Source organism: Coturnix japonica, chromosome 11 (genome assembly GCF_054131305.1).
Source record: "Coturnix japonica strain WE chromosome 11, WE-NBRP24, whole genome shotgun sequence".
Classification (NCBI taxonomy): domain Eukaryota; kingdom Metazoa; phylum Chordata; class Aves; order Galliformes; family Phasianidae; genus Coturnix; species Coturnix japonica.
Window position 1 is genome coordinate 8,579,545 of NC_140673.1, and position 14,637 is coordinate 8,594,181.

Consider the following 14,637-nt stretch of genomic DNA (forward strand, 5'->3'; position numbering starts at 1 on the left):
GCATTTGGATAATGCATGCAACTGTACTTCAAGGTACAGCAAAGAAAAACGCGGTCCTAGCAAAGACCACCACACCTGAAGCAAGAAGTAGCGTAACTTTATCTGCAGCAGGATAAGAAAAGATCATAAGCATAAAACCTCTGTCCTCAGGAGCAACCATAACACTGCAAGAGCTTTTATTTCAGAACTCTGTTTTAAGAAACATTTTAAAATCCAAAGCAAACTATCCCCACTCAGAGAGAAAATTTGGTTTTGTGGTTAAGACAAAACTGGAAATTCAAGCACATTTTAATTTATAGTCTACACGACAGAGAAATACATTGTCTGTGTCCCAGTTCCTCACCTACAAAATAAGGCTGAAAATATTACTTTTTCTTTTTAATGGCACTGCCTTGTAGATAAGCAGATCACAGAGCAGGTATTACATATTACTCTGTATGAGGTACAGCATTCAGAATAAAGATGACAGAATCTCAAATGGGCATATCTATATTAATAACTTACATTAAAATTTAAACCTCACCATAGAAATCCAAGTCTATGCCTTATCACGCATTGTTTGAGCTGCCCAGATTTAAATAAAAAACAATAAACATGGGCCTACATTTCATATGCCTTAATAACCCTCAGAAGGAAAACCTACCAAAACTACTAGAAAAGAAAGTGAGGAAGAGCAAGAGTTGAAATGTGACTGCAGACCTTGCACTGACATCAGCACCAGCTTCAGCTCACCAGCTGCAGAGCTGAGCCCTTCACTTGCAGTTGCTGAGCAAGTAGTGCCCGCTGCCACTGTTACTCTCCTGGCTTCTTCCCCTGGATGTCCACCACCATTTATACTTAAAGCACTGCAACAAACAAGCAGGAAAAGCAGCAGAGGTCTGCAGAGCCAGGGGGGAGCAGTTGTTTGATGCTGGCAGAAGCACTGCTCTTCCACCCACAGCTCACAGGGCTCATTCTGCTCCACTCCACGCTGTCCTGCTGATGTGGATTTAACTCCCAGAAAAAATAACGTATGATTAAATGAGAAATGCTACTCTAAATCCTATATCCTCCATATGTGGGAACTCAGCCTGAAAACTTCAAGTGTCCATACACACGCATGTTGGCTTTCATATTTCAAGCCAAGGTCTCTACAAATCATCCCAACCTCTCCTTGGCCACACTGACCTAATTGCAGCAAAGAGACTTGGCTCCACGCACAGCTTCCTAGGCTCTGCCCCAGAACCAGTGTCTTTTGCTCAGCTGAGTCAGGAGGAAGGCACTGATGCAACCAGCACGACTAGTTCCCTTCCAGGCATGCTATGCTGCGCCTCGTGTTCCAGCTAGGCCAGGGTTAGTCCTTCAGGCCAAGAGAGGCTTCTCATCAGCACAGGTTGGCTTTCTGCAGCTCACCCTTAGCAGGAGTGATTGGCTCCCCTCCAGCAGGCTTTGTTGGCTAGCCTTGGCTCTGGCCAGGGTCTTGTCTTCCCTCTAGAACAGTCAGTCCTCAGGGGCTGTGCTAGAGGAGGTTGCTTGAAATGCAAGCAATGGTTCCTGTTCCCACATGGATTAAGAGACAGGCACTTAATGTTTCCAAATCGATTTCAATAGCTGACTGAACTAGTCTGTTATCTCCATCAGTTAAATTCCACACTGGCATCATCTAAAGACAGTCCTGCTTTCACCTTTGCATTGATTTGTCCATTCAGAGCCCCAGAACGCATCTCCAACACAGCTCTCATACGTATACAAAATATGCTGATCAGTCCATATGAAAGAGGAACTGCAGAGGCCAGCAGGGCCAGCAATGCGTGCTAAGTGATAAGTCAGACAAACACTGCCTGCCTATGAAGATAAAGAACAATTGTATGGCAAAGGCAAACAGATCCCAAATTGACTGCAGTGCAGTCTGTCTCCATACAGACCCATGAGTCATGTTGATTTGGAAAATTCTTTACAAATGCTAGTAATGGCAGGCAATCATTTTAATTAGATATGGTCTAATTAAAAAAAGAATAGAGGCTTTTATAGTTCATGCCTCCCCAGTGTACACTAGGAATCCCCACTGTTTGGCAAACAGGAAAATTGTTTGTATTATTTAATAACCATAATGCTATCAGCAGAGCTTTAACACAGGATTTAATGCATACACTCTGGCTCAACCCACAAAATATCAACTGGCCGGCATGCAGACTGGCAGCAGGAGTTCCATGTCTCTAACCAACATCTCAAAAGATCTAAAAATGATAACATGCACCAGAGGAACAGGCAAAACCCTTCTGAGTGGCCACTAACTCACATGTAAGAGCTGGATGTATCTATTCAGATACAATAAGAACAGGCTTACAGCTTCAAAGCAGCACCTCAGGTTTACAGGCACTCTGCAGACTTTGAGAAATGAAGAGAGAAGTGATGCCAACACCCTTCTGTTCATCCTCCATCTGTCCACTGCACCATCCTGCTTCCTACAGCACCAGCAGTGCCTGGCCACCTCCAGCCCACAGAGCTGTTGGTCATCCTGTGATGCCAGACTGTCACAGGGGACATGAAAGTAGTGCTAGGCCATCAGCAGCAGCTCTCATAGTCACATGTTGTGTAACGCTCTGGCTCTGCTAGGAGAGGAAGCAAAAATACCACAAGAAAAGCACTTCCTGTAGCATTTCTGATCTAGTCAAACCCAGGAAATAATGGAAATTACAGTGGTGCACAGAGTTTTGAGTTTTTTGAGCTTATTTTGCATTTCTGTTATTTCCTGTGTTTTTCATATGAATATATCAAGACATAACAAAGTGATTACAAGATAATTGAAGACGTAAGATCTCTCTACACATACTTAAAAAGCTACCTCTAGGAACCATAAAGTTTGGTGAACAATTGGCCAGCACTGTGCCACTGTGAGATGCAATGCATCACTCCAGCTCAACCTGCAACCACTAGACCTCAGCACTGCTACAGATTGGTCTAAGCACAACATGTCTTCCTGCTCAGGGGAACCCAGCAGCCTTATCTCACAGGGAGGTCAGCAACAAATCCACAAGAACCTGTTGTTTCAACACAACCAAAGTACTCCTGAGATCACACAATAGCTCCCTGCAGGCCTCCACCACCTTCTCCACAGCAGCTTACCTGCTACCTGCTGGCATGGAATGAGGCCTCTGAAGGACAAGGATGAGCTTAGTGACAGGATGAGGCTGGACTCAACTGCGGTACTCACAGCCAAGACTGCCCAACTTGGGTGTCAGCATTCCTAATGTTTGCTCCTTCCAGTGGTCCTACAATGACCTTCATCACTTGAGGTCACATTAGGAGATCGTTTGCACTAGGAAAATCACCTCTTTTAAGAATCAATACTGAGAACGGCAATTGATTGCTAAATTATGAGTGCAGCCAACCACACATTTGAGTACTAAGAGACTCGATTCACATTAAAGACAACAGTAAAACTTCCGCCCACTCCAAAACACCACATTGGAAGCACACTTCAAAGTTTCTGTCACTTGTCTTTCTACCATAACTCCAAAAGACTTAAAAGCTAATGTGACTGTACTTTCCAGCTTATTCCAACCCAACTGTGACTCCCTTGCCCTGAAGGGGAAAAAGAAGTTTTGAAATTGAGTTCTTTCCAAGTGCATCGCCCAAGTTTTGTCATTTCCTTCTTTCAGTGAAACGCACACATTCACCTACTTTTCAGTAACAGCATCAGATGATTCTTAGTCATCTGTTTCTCAAGGCTCTATGTGGATGTCATGCAGTGTGCACAACAACTCATCCGAGCAATGCCAGGAATACCACCTTGTCATTGAATTTTTTTTCCTAATGGGCACGTAGGTTCCACGACACTCTGACAAGGTCCCATTAGCCTTCTAACACATCCTTTTTCACTCTTCACAATGTGATCAGACCCCCCCCACCCCAGCATCCCAGAGGCCCGGGCCCAGCAGGGCACCAATATCATCATGGGATATAATGCTGAATAGCACAGAGAAACAGGTCCCCCACTTGCTTCTGGGCTACAGGGAATAGACAGGGTCTGATGGCCACGAGCCCCTTCCTTCCTGACCTTCTCACTGCACCACTTAAAATCTTCCCAGAGATCCTGGTCCATGTTGCCAAAGTGCCAGGTGTCTAGTGCTGGTCCCCTGCTGCTGTGTGACCAGCATGGCACCTGCAAAGTGAGGACAATCCTAACAACACTGCACTGGAAGAGACAAAAAAAAAAAAGCTAAAAACCTCAAAAACCCATTTAAATGACACATAATTCTGTGATAGATGATGATTTCTGGAAATCTGCACTAATGTACATATTTACGTACATACAAATGCAATTACATGCTTTTTATATTCACTTACCCTCCTTTCAGAGCACTGTGGCTCTCCATCAGGATCCCGTCAGCACCACAAAGCGCTGACTGCACACCATGTCTGCAAGCTACATCTGCACAGCTACGGAGCACACGTGTCAAGTGCTGCACATTTCCTAACGTCAGCACCATTTGCCTCACACATGACAGGCAAATGGATGGATTTAGGCTTTCCTGCTGATCTTTATTTTTCCAGGGAACAGAGGTGTCTATTCCTAAATCTACTATTAAAAATACAGATCAAGTGGTAAGGTAACCAACTGAAAACAAAAGGTGTCACTGCCAACCTATACGAGGACAATAAGTGTTCTCAGAATCTGTCTTAGCCCAAAAACATTACTGAAATGCTGCTAGCACTGTAGCAGAGCCTGGAGACAAAATAGACATTCTAGCTCCTTAATGAAGGCCACTTAACTATCTTTAATGAGGCTAAACATTACTGTACATTGCACTAAAATCAATGAGATGACCTACATACACACCCACTGAACGAAGGGTGGCAGGTTTGGCATTCCATAATTTGCAGGAATAAATAAAAAACCATGGTCGCACTCCCCATTTGTTATCAGAGCCTCTTTGGGAGCCACTTGCCAGGATTATTCAGCATACCCTGAGCTTCCTCAGCACAGAAGCTTCTGGCAGCTCAAAAGGACCTTCAGCTTTGAGTCTCGCATTAACCAGTCCCGATGGACCAAAGATTTGTTACAGCAGTTTTCCACAGCCATTAGTACCCAGAGACTTTCATATTTCTGGCCATTTCTGAGCAGGCTAATACCGAGCATTCTGAGCAGTGCCATCGGGCTCCTCTGTCTGCATGACTGGATTAAAGTGAATTCAATTACATGCTTCAGACAATCTTTTTTATGTTTGCTTTACAGCTCCATCCTCTGCATTTTTGTCCTTATCTTTATGACAGTGCTCTGTACTAAAAATCTACGTTGGAGTTCCCACAAAGCAAACATGCTGTTTTGCATTCTTCCTCATACATTTAATTGTTTCATTTCAGAGCAGCATGCAGACACCAGTCCCAATTTACCCCTAACGAAAAAAGCAGCATTTGAGAGCTTATGAACTACCACATTTTAGAATGAGCAAAATGAAAGGGGAAATAGCTTATTATGTGAAGGGACAAGGAGAAGAATGAGACAGATCCAAATGCTGAAGTAATGCTGCAGAAAAGCATTTCCTACCCAGTTTCAAGTCTGATGAAGCAAACCCTTTTTTCCCCTCATCGCATGCTCTACAAAAACCTACTGCATTTTGGGTTTCACTGGATTATTTCATTAGAACACATTTTCATTCACCCTGCAGGTTGGACAAACAGCTCCCAATGCCGAATTCAAAACTGAATTTATGAGCACTGACAGCTGGAGCGAGGGCTGAGCAGAGGTGGAAGGATGTAACGTTAGGGAAACATCAGAACAGCTCAGATAAAGCTATCTGCAGTTCTAGGAAAAGAGGACAACCCTTCCATACAAATTCCATAATTAGTCCTTCAGCGCCCAACTGGAAAAGAATTATTCACAGGGGCAGATGCACATCTCTGTGCTGAGCTGTTGCACCTGTCCAAGGGCTCGGCTCCTGCACATTGTCTGCTCCCATCCATGCTGCAAAGCCTTCCCTTCCGAAGTCTTTCCTTTTGTGGCCTGAAATGCTGGAGATTTAATACTACACAAAGAAGGAGCTTAACCAGTGTTTAATAGAACCAGATGAGGCAAAGGGAATTCTCCCAGTCCTATAAGTTTCACTGAGATAATATTAATAAGATTCCTGCTTTGGAACTGTTAACTTAAAAAAAAAGATGGAACAGAAAGAGCCCCATTATTCCTGGGTGAAAACAGATGACTGTGCCAAAGGAATTCAGATTCACAGCCTGCCCCAAAGGAAGAGCTCCCACTCATGCAACCAACCATGCTCTGCACCATACGGCTGCCAGATAGGACCCAGTAACTAGATGGGTACAGTTAAGGGAAGTTTTATTAAAAAATAAGGTGAAGAAAAGGAATTGAGTTAAAAACACTTCAGCTTCCCAGAAAACACTCTATTGAAACGTCTGTGGCTTTCATAACAGAGCCTGAAAGGCAACCTCTGAAAAAGGAACCAGCAGCTCCTTGGTGATAGAAATCCTTTTGCCTCTAGTAAACGGTCAATAAATCAGACTAACAGAAGGGGAAAATAGGCCAGTTTTATCACAGCTCTTTCATGCAGCTTCTTTCTGTAATAAAAAGCATTTCTGGTGAGGCAAGCTTATTCCTGCATGATATATTATATATTCCTATTCATTCACTTATGTCCTAAGATGAAAGAAGACCAGAGTGACTGCACTGGGTTTGATATAAAACTAATTAATGCATAATACTCCAATTGTGAATTTAGCAATAGTTTAACCACATGACATTAGTTACTGTTAAATGACTATGCCTAAGCATGCAGTTAATGACACTCTTCCTAGAGAAACCCATGAAAACATAACATCACAAAATTAAATGCATGAACCCATGAAAGAAATAAAGACAAAAAGAGAAAACTAAAATGCGTGTTTTTACAATTGCAGAATTGAGGAACCTCAAAAGCGTATTTCTGCCTACTGGCCAGGAGGGCCACACATTAAGGTTGCAAGGAGCTGGGATGGTTGTGCAGACTGAATGCTTTATCCAGGGCAAACACTGCTTCCCTTACTACTTAGCAGCTGGCTTGGAGAAACTAAACTTAGCAGGCCTGAGGTGTAGGAAACCAGATAGCATGCTGTATAGCTGGATAGGAAATGCAGAGCTCAATGTGTTTGAGGTTAAGTTTAAGCCCTCACTTCCTCTGGGTCTATTTTAAACGGTGGCAAACGATGGCATGCTTTCTTACAACAAAATGACAGATGATCAAAGGTCAAATATGATCTCTATGTCAAGCATTTGCTCAGGGACCTTTCTTTGATGGACTGGGCAGGAAGTATCTTAACATGGTGTCTCATACTTCCTCTCATCTGTGTTTGCTCAAAACATACCAGTAACCGGGTAAAGCTGGAGAGCTGCTGTGGGGAATGGGCAGAAGAGCATCTGCCCACAGTAGGAGAAGCTGTTGATTTTGGACAGAGTGAAAAAAAGTTGACTACAACTTCGGACACTGCCTGTACGTAGAAAATGATAAGGCAACATCCATCACACTCAGGTTTTCAGATGCTACAGCTGGGAAATGGACAAAAACAAATCAAAGGCTTCCTTACACTTTCTCTGTTCGGGAGGTAGTTAGGGATCGAGGCAGAGAAAGTGAAAAACATTAAGAAGCTCTGCACCAGGTACCCTCATGAAACCTTCCAAATGCAATTTTAGCCATGGCTTTTCCCCCTGACTATGGCAAGCAGGATGCACGACTCACTGGGCCATACTGCCCACAAATAGCACGCTTACTAAAATTACTGCTGTTGTGAATTACTCAGGTTTTTACTGTAGGTGCCAAAGAGGTATGTTACTTAATACAAGATATAAACATAAACAGTAAGACAGCCTTTGTCCCAGAGCATAACAGCACATCTAAGCACTGTAGCCGTGCTACATTTCCCCTTCGTGTGTTTTCTCCCCTCTCCTTCTCATACCTACAAATCTGCAGGATAATAGCCAGCATTGGAAAATACTTCTAAATCCAATTTCTACCTTGCCTCAGGCACTACTACAGCAGCTCACATCTCTGCAGCACCAGTCTCTGCCCTGGCATCCCCAGGCACCCTGCAGCTGCCCATCCTGGTACCGCTCCAGCACAGCACAGAACTACCTGCTAGGAAGGATAACTGGATCACTCTGCTCCTCTGAACATCCACTGTAAAGTTATTAGTTATAGTTAGCATTTTATTAAGCTGAAAATAAAACCACCTATTCAACCTTGAAATTCTGACAGCAACTACTTTCATGAGAAGTGCTGTAATTTATAACCGCAGCTGTGAAGACAAATATAAAGCAGCACAAAGCCCATCTCTGTCGTGAGTTGACATTGGCTTAATGGAGCAGGGAGAAATTTAGAGTAGAGAATAATGAATACCTAATAGAATCAGAGAGGAATTTTCTGACCATAGGTAAGAAGGAAATCAGAATCACTATTCCTTGAAAGCCACTGTATTTTCTCCATACCAGGTCCCTGTGCAGCACAGACCGCTCCACTTACTTCCAGGATGCCAGTAGGAATTAGGGGAATGCTGATCTGAAGCAGAGTGTTAAAATGCACATCACAGTCCAAACAGTTGGAGGCAAACATCCTCTTAAACTCTTCTTGGTCGCACAGAAAAACACAAGTGCAACTTCCTCATGAACTTTCCCATCTTTGCTAGCTAACTGAATGCTTCTGTGGGCAACTGACTGGGGCTGTCTCAAAGCACAAGTGGTTCTCCATGCAGAATATGATAGCTGTACCACTGAACTCAAAGGAGACACGTGCAAAAGGAGAGTGGCTGAACTACCAGAAAACCAGCTTGTTGCAAAAATCCTGAGCATTCTCATTGGGTGCAAAGTACCCTCACTGTCAGAAGAGCAGTGGAAAAAAATAAACCCCAAGTGTCACCAACAAAGCAAAAAGGTTCAAAAAAATTATACTTCTGAGTTTCTAAAAACTCTGTTGTGTTTTTCACTATGTCGCTTAAAAAACAAAAGCATGATTTTGGTGAATAGTATCTGGCTGTTTTCAGTTCAACTGTCAGTGTTTTTGAAATGGAACACTCTATTTAGAAAGCTCTGAAATATTTTCCAAGTATCCAAACTCCCTCTTGTCTCCAACTGAAAGCTTCTGCTAAAATCATTTATAATTCCAATTAGCCCATGTTCCAGTGTATCACCCACCTCTAATGGACAATTAAAAAGTATCATACAGGGAAAAGATCCCCACAAACATTGAGCTCAGCTGTGACCCGTTGTTCTCCCACACTGAACACTTTGAGGCATGAGCAGCTGGGCTGAAGGCAGGCTGCAGGGTGAGCAGGGCAGGCTGACACAGGAGGAAATGAGAATCCTCTACATGGGCCACACCTCCTCATCCCTCAGCTTGATGCCTTCCTACATTGTGGCAGCTATTAACACTTCTGTGTGTACTACAAGCCAGCACAAAGTAAGGCCACAGGGAATAAAAGAATTCTGACATCAGACCTGAAACCTCAGCAGAAAAGAGCTACTAGTTCTTGAAACCCCAAAGATGTGACCAAGCCTCAGAAAATGGTAGACAGAGATTGAGTGCTGGCACACTGCAAGTTACCAAGGTCATTGAAGCCAAGTCCCCTCATTCATGTTGCCTTTTTTGTACTGGCTGCCAGCTAAGAAGATCACTTCAACAGGATGCCCTCAAAAGGAGGCAGAGCATCCCAAACTTCATTTCCGGAAACCACTAAAGCAATGGGAAAGGCTACAGAGGATAATTGCAAAGGCTTTAATTCACTCTAAGTCAGTGGGGCATGAAGGACAAGCAAAAGCACTGAAGCACAGGACTACTCCTGCCAGCCCTACCACTAAGTCCATGCAAATCACTTAATCTTCCTATTGGTTCCCCCTTTGGGTAAAAAGGAAACGTTGGTATTTATTTAACTTCCAGCTCACAGACAGGAGGATTAATTAGTTAACAACTGCTAAGTGCTTTGAAGATCCTGCTCTGCACAGTCACTTGTCAGTATCATTAACTAACGCTGGGCTAATGACGCAGATAGAACCAGCCATTTTCATCAGTATCAAAGCAGAATTTAGGATTCAGACCCAAGATGAATTCTATCTATTGAAAAATCAACGCAGTTACAGGAAAAAACAAAAGAGCAAGTTAAATTCATTTGTACCAGTCCACCAAAATACAAGAAAAAAAATACAGTGGCACTATGCCTGACCTCACAAAACCACAGCTCTATTAATAACTTTGGACCATATTCTGAGAGCTGACACTTTACACCTTCAAAAGTCATTTACACCACTGTGTAAAGAGTTTGGGTTTTGAGTTGGTGGCAGTTTCCGCTCCTACAGCCTGCTCCACACCTGCAAGAATGATGGTATGCGACTACGGCAAGCAAGAACGGAGCACAGCACACATACAACACATACCAACATTTTGCAAAGCTCTTCCTCAGAGTTCTTTAACACTGGACGCACCTGTTATGAAATCCAGACATTTACAGTGCATCTTTGTGAGGAGATTTCTCACATTCAAGTTGATGTCCTGATACAAAGGGAGGCAAGATACAGGTGGGCTTGTGACAACTGGCTGCCCTGCAGCAGCCCACACCTCATCCTGCAGAGACAGCACAGATAGATGGTGAAGATGAAGCCTGGAAAGTTGAGAGAGCACCTAAAATAACTTCAGAAGATGCTGTCTCAGTGCAGCTGCCCACATAGCTCTGCTGAGGAAGCCAGGTGCATCCTCTGTGAGCTGCCAGTAACTTACGTCTCTGGACCTAGATCACCTGTTGCACAGAAAACACGTCCCCAGTTTCACATATAATTATTTTGTTTATACATAAAAATGTTTTGTAATTCATGCATACAGCAGTACCTGTCTCTGTCCTGGTATCTGCATAATTCCAGGCGCACAACACATCATTCTTCCAACTCTAGTTAGCAAACTGAGTTCAGGGCCTCCCTTAATTACTTTACATGACATAGAGTGACTGGTAAACCTGACAGTCTTAAGAGAAAACAAAGACTCTGTATGTTTCTATTTCCCTAAAGTTCCACACAGCTTTTTTGATCCCAGCCAAAACCCTTGACTTCCTTTATCATCTCACAACACTGTTGTGCAAAATAAAGATTAAAGTACATCTTGCAGGATGGAAGAACACGGTGGAAGAAAAAGCTGAGCAAAGAGGATTCCAGTTAGCATCAAGAATTTGTAAAGCCTTTTTGGTTGTGCTTTTTTTCTTTCCTCTTTTGAGTGACTCACAAAGATCTCAGGCCCCAGGCTGGCAATGCCTGTTGGCAAACAGAACTAAGGCAAAAACAACCCAAAATGCCCCAGTTTCATACAGACCAAAGCAGCAGCCTGTGAGGCAGATGGGTGCAGAGGAAGGAGAGCCCTGTCTCTACTGCACTTAAGTGACCTGGCTGCGAGGAAGGAAGCAGTTCCTCCCTACTCTCACTTCCAGAGCTAGAAGGCAAAATGTGACTCTGAGAGGTATGGGTTTACTCCTAGCTAAAGAGGCCTCATTTGTCACACTGTGACATGCCGAACACTTTGGGGATGCCTGCCTTGGGCTTCCAGGTATCCCCCTGGGCAGGAAGGAGAAGAAACTCATTCATGAATCCACCCCCTGACATCAGTGCTGTCAGCACAGAGGCAGCTGCTGTGGTTAAAATAGCATAGGAGAGGAGCCCACTGAGCTCCTTAAAAGCTTCTTAAATCTGATTGTCAGTTACAAAACCTTGAACACTGTTGCAGCAGGGTGACAACATGTAATTAACAATTAAGGACATTAAGTTAGTGTTGTAAAATGTACACATCTTCAATAACTACACCTCACACAGGAAGTGAGAGTTCAATTTGACACTTCAGAGTAAGGCTTAAAGTTGTGGCTACTGTTAAGGGTGCTTGACCTTTGAAGTCTTCTGATTACCAAGCTCTGCTTTCAGATTCTTGTAATACGACCAAATATGAATTATTTAAACTTAATTTCTACATAATTGAACACTGACTGCAGACTAGTCTGTTTATCCACACAAGATTGTTTCCCCTCCTCCCTTACAAAAATGGAAATAAAACTGTTACCATGTTAGAAACGTAACTATTGTGATACATCTCCTCTTGAATTGTACTTAAGAGGCTCTAACATCAGTTCAAAATCTCTATATGCCAGCACCAATGCAAGTTATGAAGACATAGGCTACTCCCCAAGTAATAGATCCTACTTATTTCCATGGAAACTACAACAAATATAAAGAGCACAACACCACTATTCAGTAGAGCAAATCCTCTGCTACAAAACACTGCTTTTCAACACAGCCACCACTGCTAGATATGAATTTTCATCAGCAAAAATATCAAGGGGTCAAAGTCCTAGGCCACAATAAAAGAAAATAAGACCAAATGCAGCAGACACAAAGGGCAGAATCTGCTTACCTTAGAAAAGCCTCAAACAAGCAGAGATCTCCAGTAGAACACTCTCACCTCCACTGCCAACCCTTAAATGAGGTCCAGAAAAAGATGAATCCTGGCTCCACCACCCTCCAGTCAATCAGGGGCATTGCATGCACCTGAGCTCCCCTGGGTTGGCCCTGCCTTCCCACCAGGTGCTCAATCACTGCTTCAAGCCCAGACTTAGCATTTCCACTACAGACAAACAAGAGCCTGCATGTTCCATTCATAACAATCTGCAGCAATGGAGGTAAGCTGCTGTTTTATGGCTGCTATGATGCCAAGAAAACATTGCCTGTTGTAAGGTGGAATAACACAAAGATGATAACAGAGATTCAAAAGGTTAATTAAAAGGAAAAATTCACCAATTTGGATTCCCTTGCTGGGAAATGCTGAGGCAGCCAACACCAGGGAGCAATCTCCAAGAGATGCTGCCATAGTGGTGGTCAGTCCTTAAATGAGGTCAAGCTCCACCCTTTCCAGGAGCACAGCTAAATTACTCTCACCTGTGCTCCCACAGCTGACCCAAAACTTGCCTCAGCTGATTAATCAGAGGTTCAGGCTGTGATTACCAATTTCCCCATACACCTGTGCAGTCCAATTATGCCTGTGCTCACATCCACCATTTGGTCTCCACCAATGTCCTGCAAGCAGCAATGAATGTTAGTGGATGCAATTGTTTCTGCATGGAGGAATTCAGTGACATGCTTGTGCTTCACACACACTTCCATTTAAGACACCATTTTATCACACTGACCCTCTGCTGCCATCTGTCACACAGCAACTAAACACAACTGAATACTGGTGGGAAGGTTTAGCCTCTACTGTCTTACCACCAACATCCTCCTGTGACGTCATGGGCCAACATAATAAAATAGGAGGCATGACTTTTGGAGCAGCCCTCCTAAACTTATAATCTGCATATAATACTGGAAAAGTTGGAAAACCAAGGATACAGACAAATGCCAGACTTACTTCCAAGACTACAAAATTTCCCAGCCCCATAGACACGCTGTTAATTAATCACTTTACACGGGTTTTCTTGTTGCAGCTGGAACCACTGGCTTTTTTTGGACACACGGTGTTGGCCTAGAGATGTTAGAAATACCATAAATCTGAAATGTGAATGTACTTTCCACTATGTAGGGTTTCTACAACCAAATACATCACCCACGTTACTTTTATCTCAAGCCAAGACTAGCAAGGGCAAAACACAGTCTTTTATTGACTTTAGAGCTTAGTCCCTTAAGTTTCCTGCCTTCTCTGCCTCTAAAGCAAATCACAGGCCGATGGCACCATCCTGAATTGTATTTTGCAGTATTCTGAGCCCTGTTTCACACAGAAGAAGCACAGCCAGGGCTCAGAGCCCTCTCCAAGGCAAGGATGCACATTACTCACCAGCTGTGTGACAACAGGGGTAATTGCTTTTCATTTTTTAAACATATGGTGACAGGCAGACCAAGCTCACACAGAAGCTTCTGCTCAGCCTCTGGGGGAAGAAGAGGAAAAACACTTGGTGTTCTTTGCCAAAACGTTTTAGATGCAAAGCGGGGCATGAGCAGACCTGAGCACAGTGACTAAAGCCCTCACAGGCCATCCATGCAGACAAGGAAAACAACCCTTCAGTTACAGGTTTTCCAACCACCAGTAGGAAAGCAAGCCAATATACTCCACTGCAAATAGAATCTATTCTTATTATATGTGACCCAGAGATTGCATTATTTAGGGAATGAAAAATGTCGGTTCTCGTCGGCACCATCTCCAGTGCTTCAAAACCCACAGAATTACCAAAGCATCCAGATTGTGCTCAGCTTACTCTGTTGTTCCCACACAGCACAAGTGAGCAAAACCAGCACACTTCATATTGTTTTGATCAGATCCGGCACAACTTCTTGCAGTTCAAAGGCAGCTGCCATGACATCCCTACAAGGCGTGGAGCAACTCCCCTCATGTGTCCTGGGCTCAGAGGGGCTGCAGGCACAGCACAAATATAGCGCACCTTCCTCATAATTCCTACTGACCTTCTGACAGCTCCCAAGGCCAGAAGACAAACAGCATAATTCCTATTTGTGGTCTAAAGAAAGATGGTCTCACTGAGGGGGCAAAGATATGTTTCAATTTTCTTGTATAGTTGCTTTTAAACGTAAAAGAGAACATGAAGCACCTGACCAGAACAGGCCTAAAAATAACATTGGAAAGCAAGAAACAAAACAAAACAAAT

At 43.5% G+C, this 14,637-nt stretch overlaps 1 protein-coding gene across 1 annotated transcript in view; it reads right to left on the reverse strand.

The window, feature by feature from the left end:
• VAV3 (vav guanine nucleotide exchange factor 3) overlaps window positions 1–4,403 on the reverse strand; it is a 162,445-nt gene extending 158,042 nt beyond the window's left edge. The window contains exon 1 of the mRNA XM_085511036.1: window positions 4,330–4,403. The gene's annotated coding sequence lies outside the window, so the exon portion shown is untranslated. The remainder of the gene's footprint in view (window positions 1–4,329) is intronic.
• Between the last annotated feature and the right edge of the window lie 10,234 nt (window positions 4,404–14,637).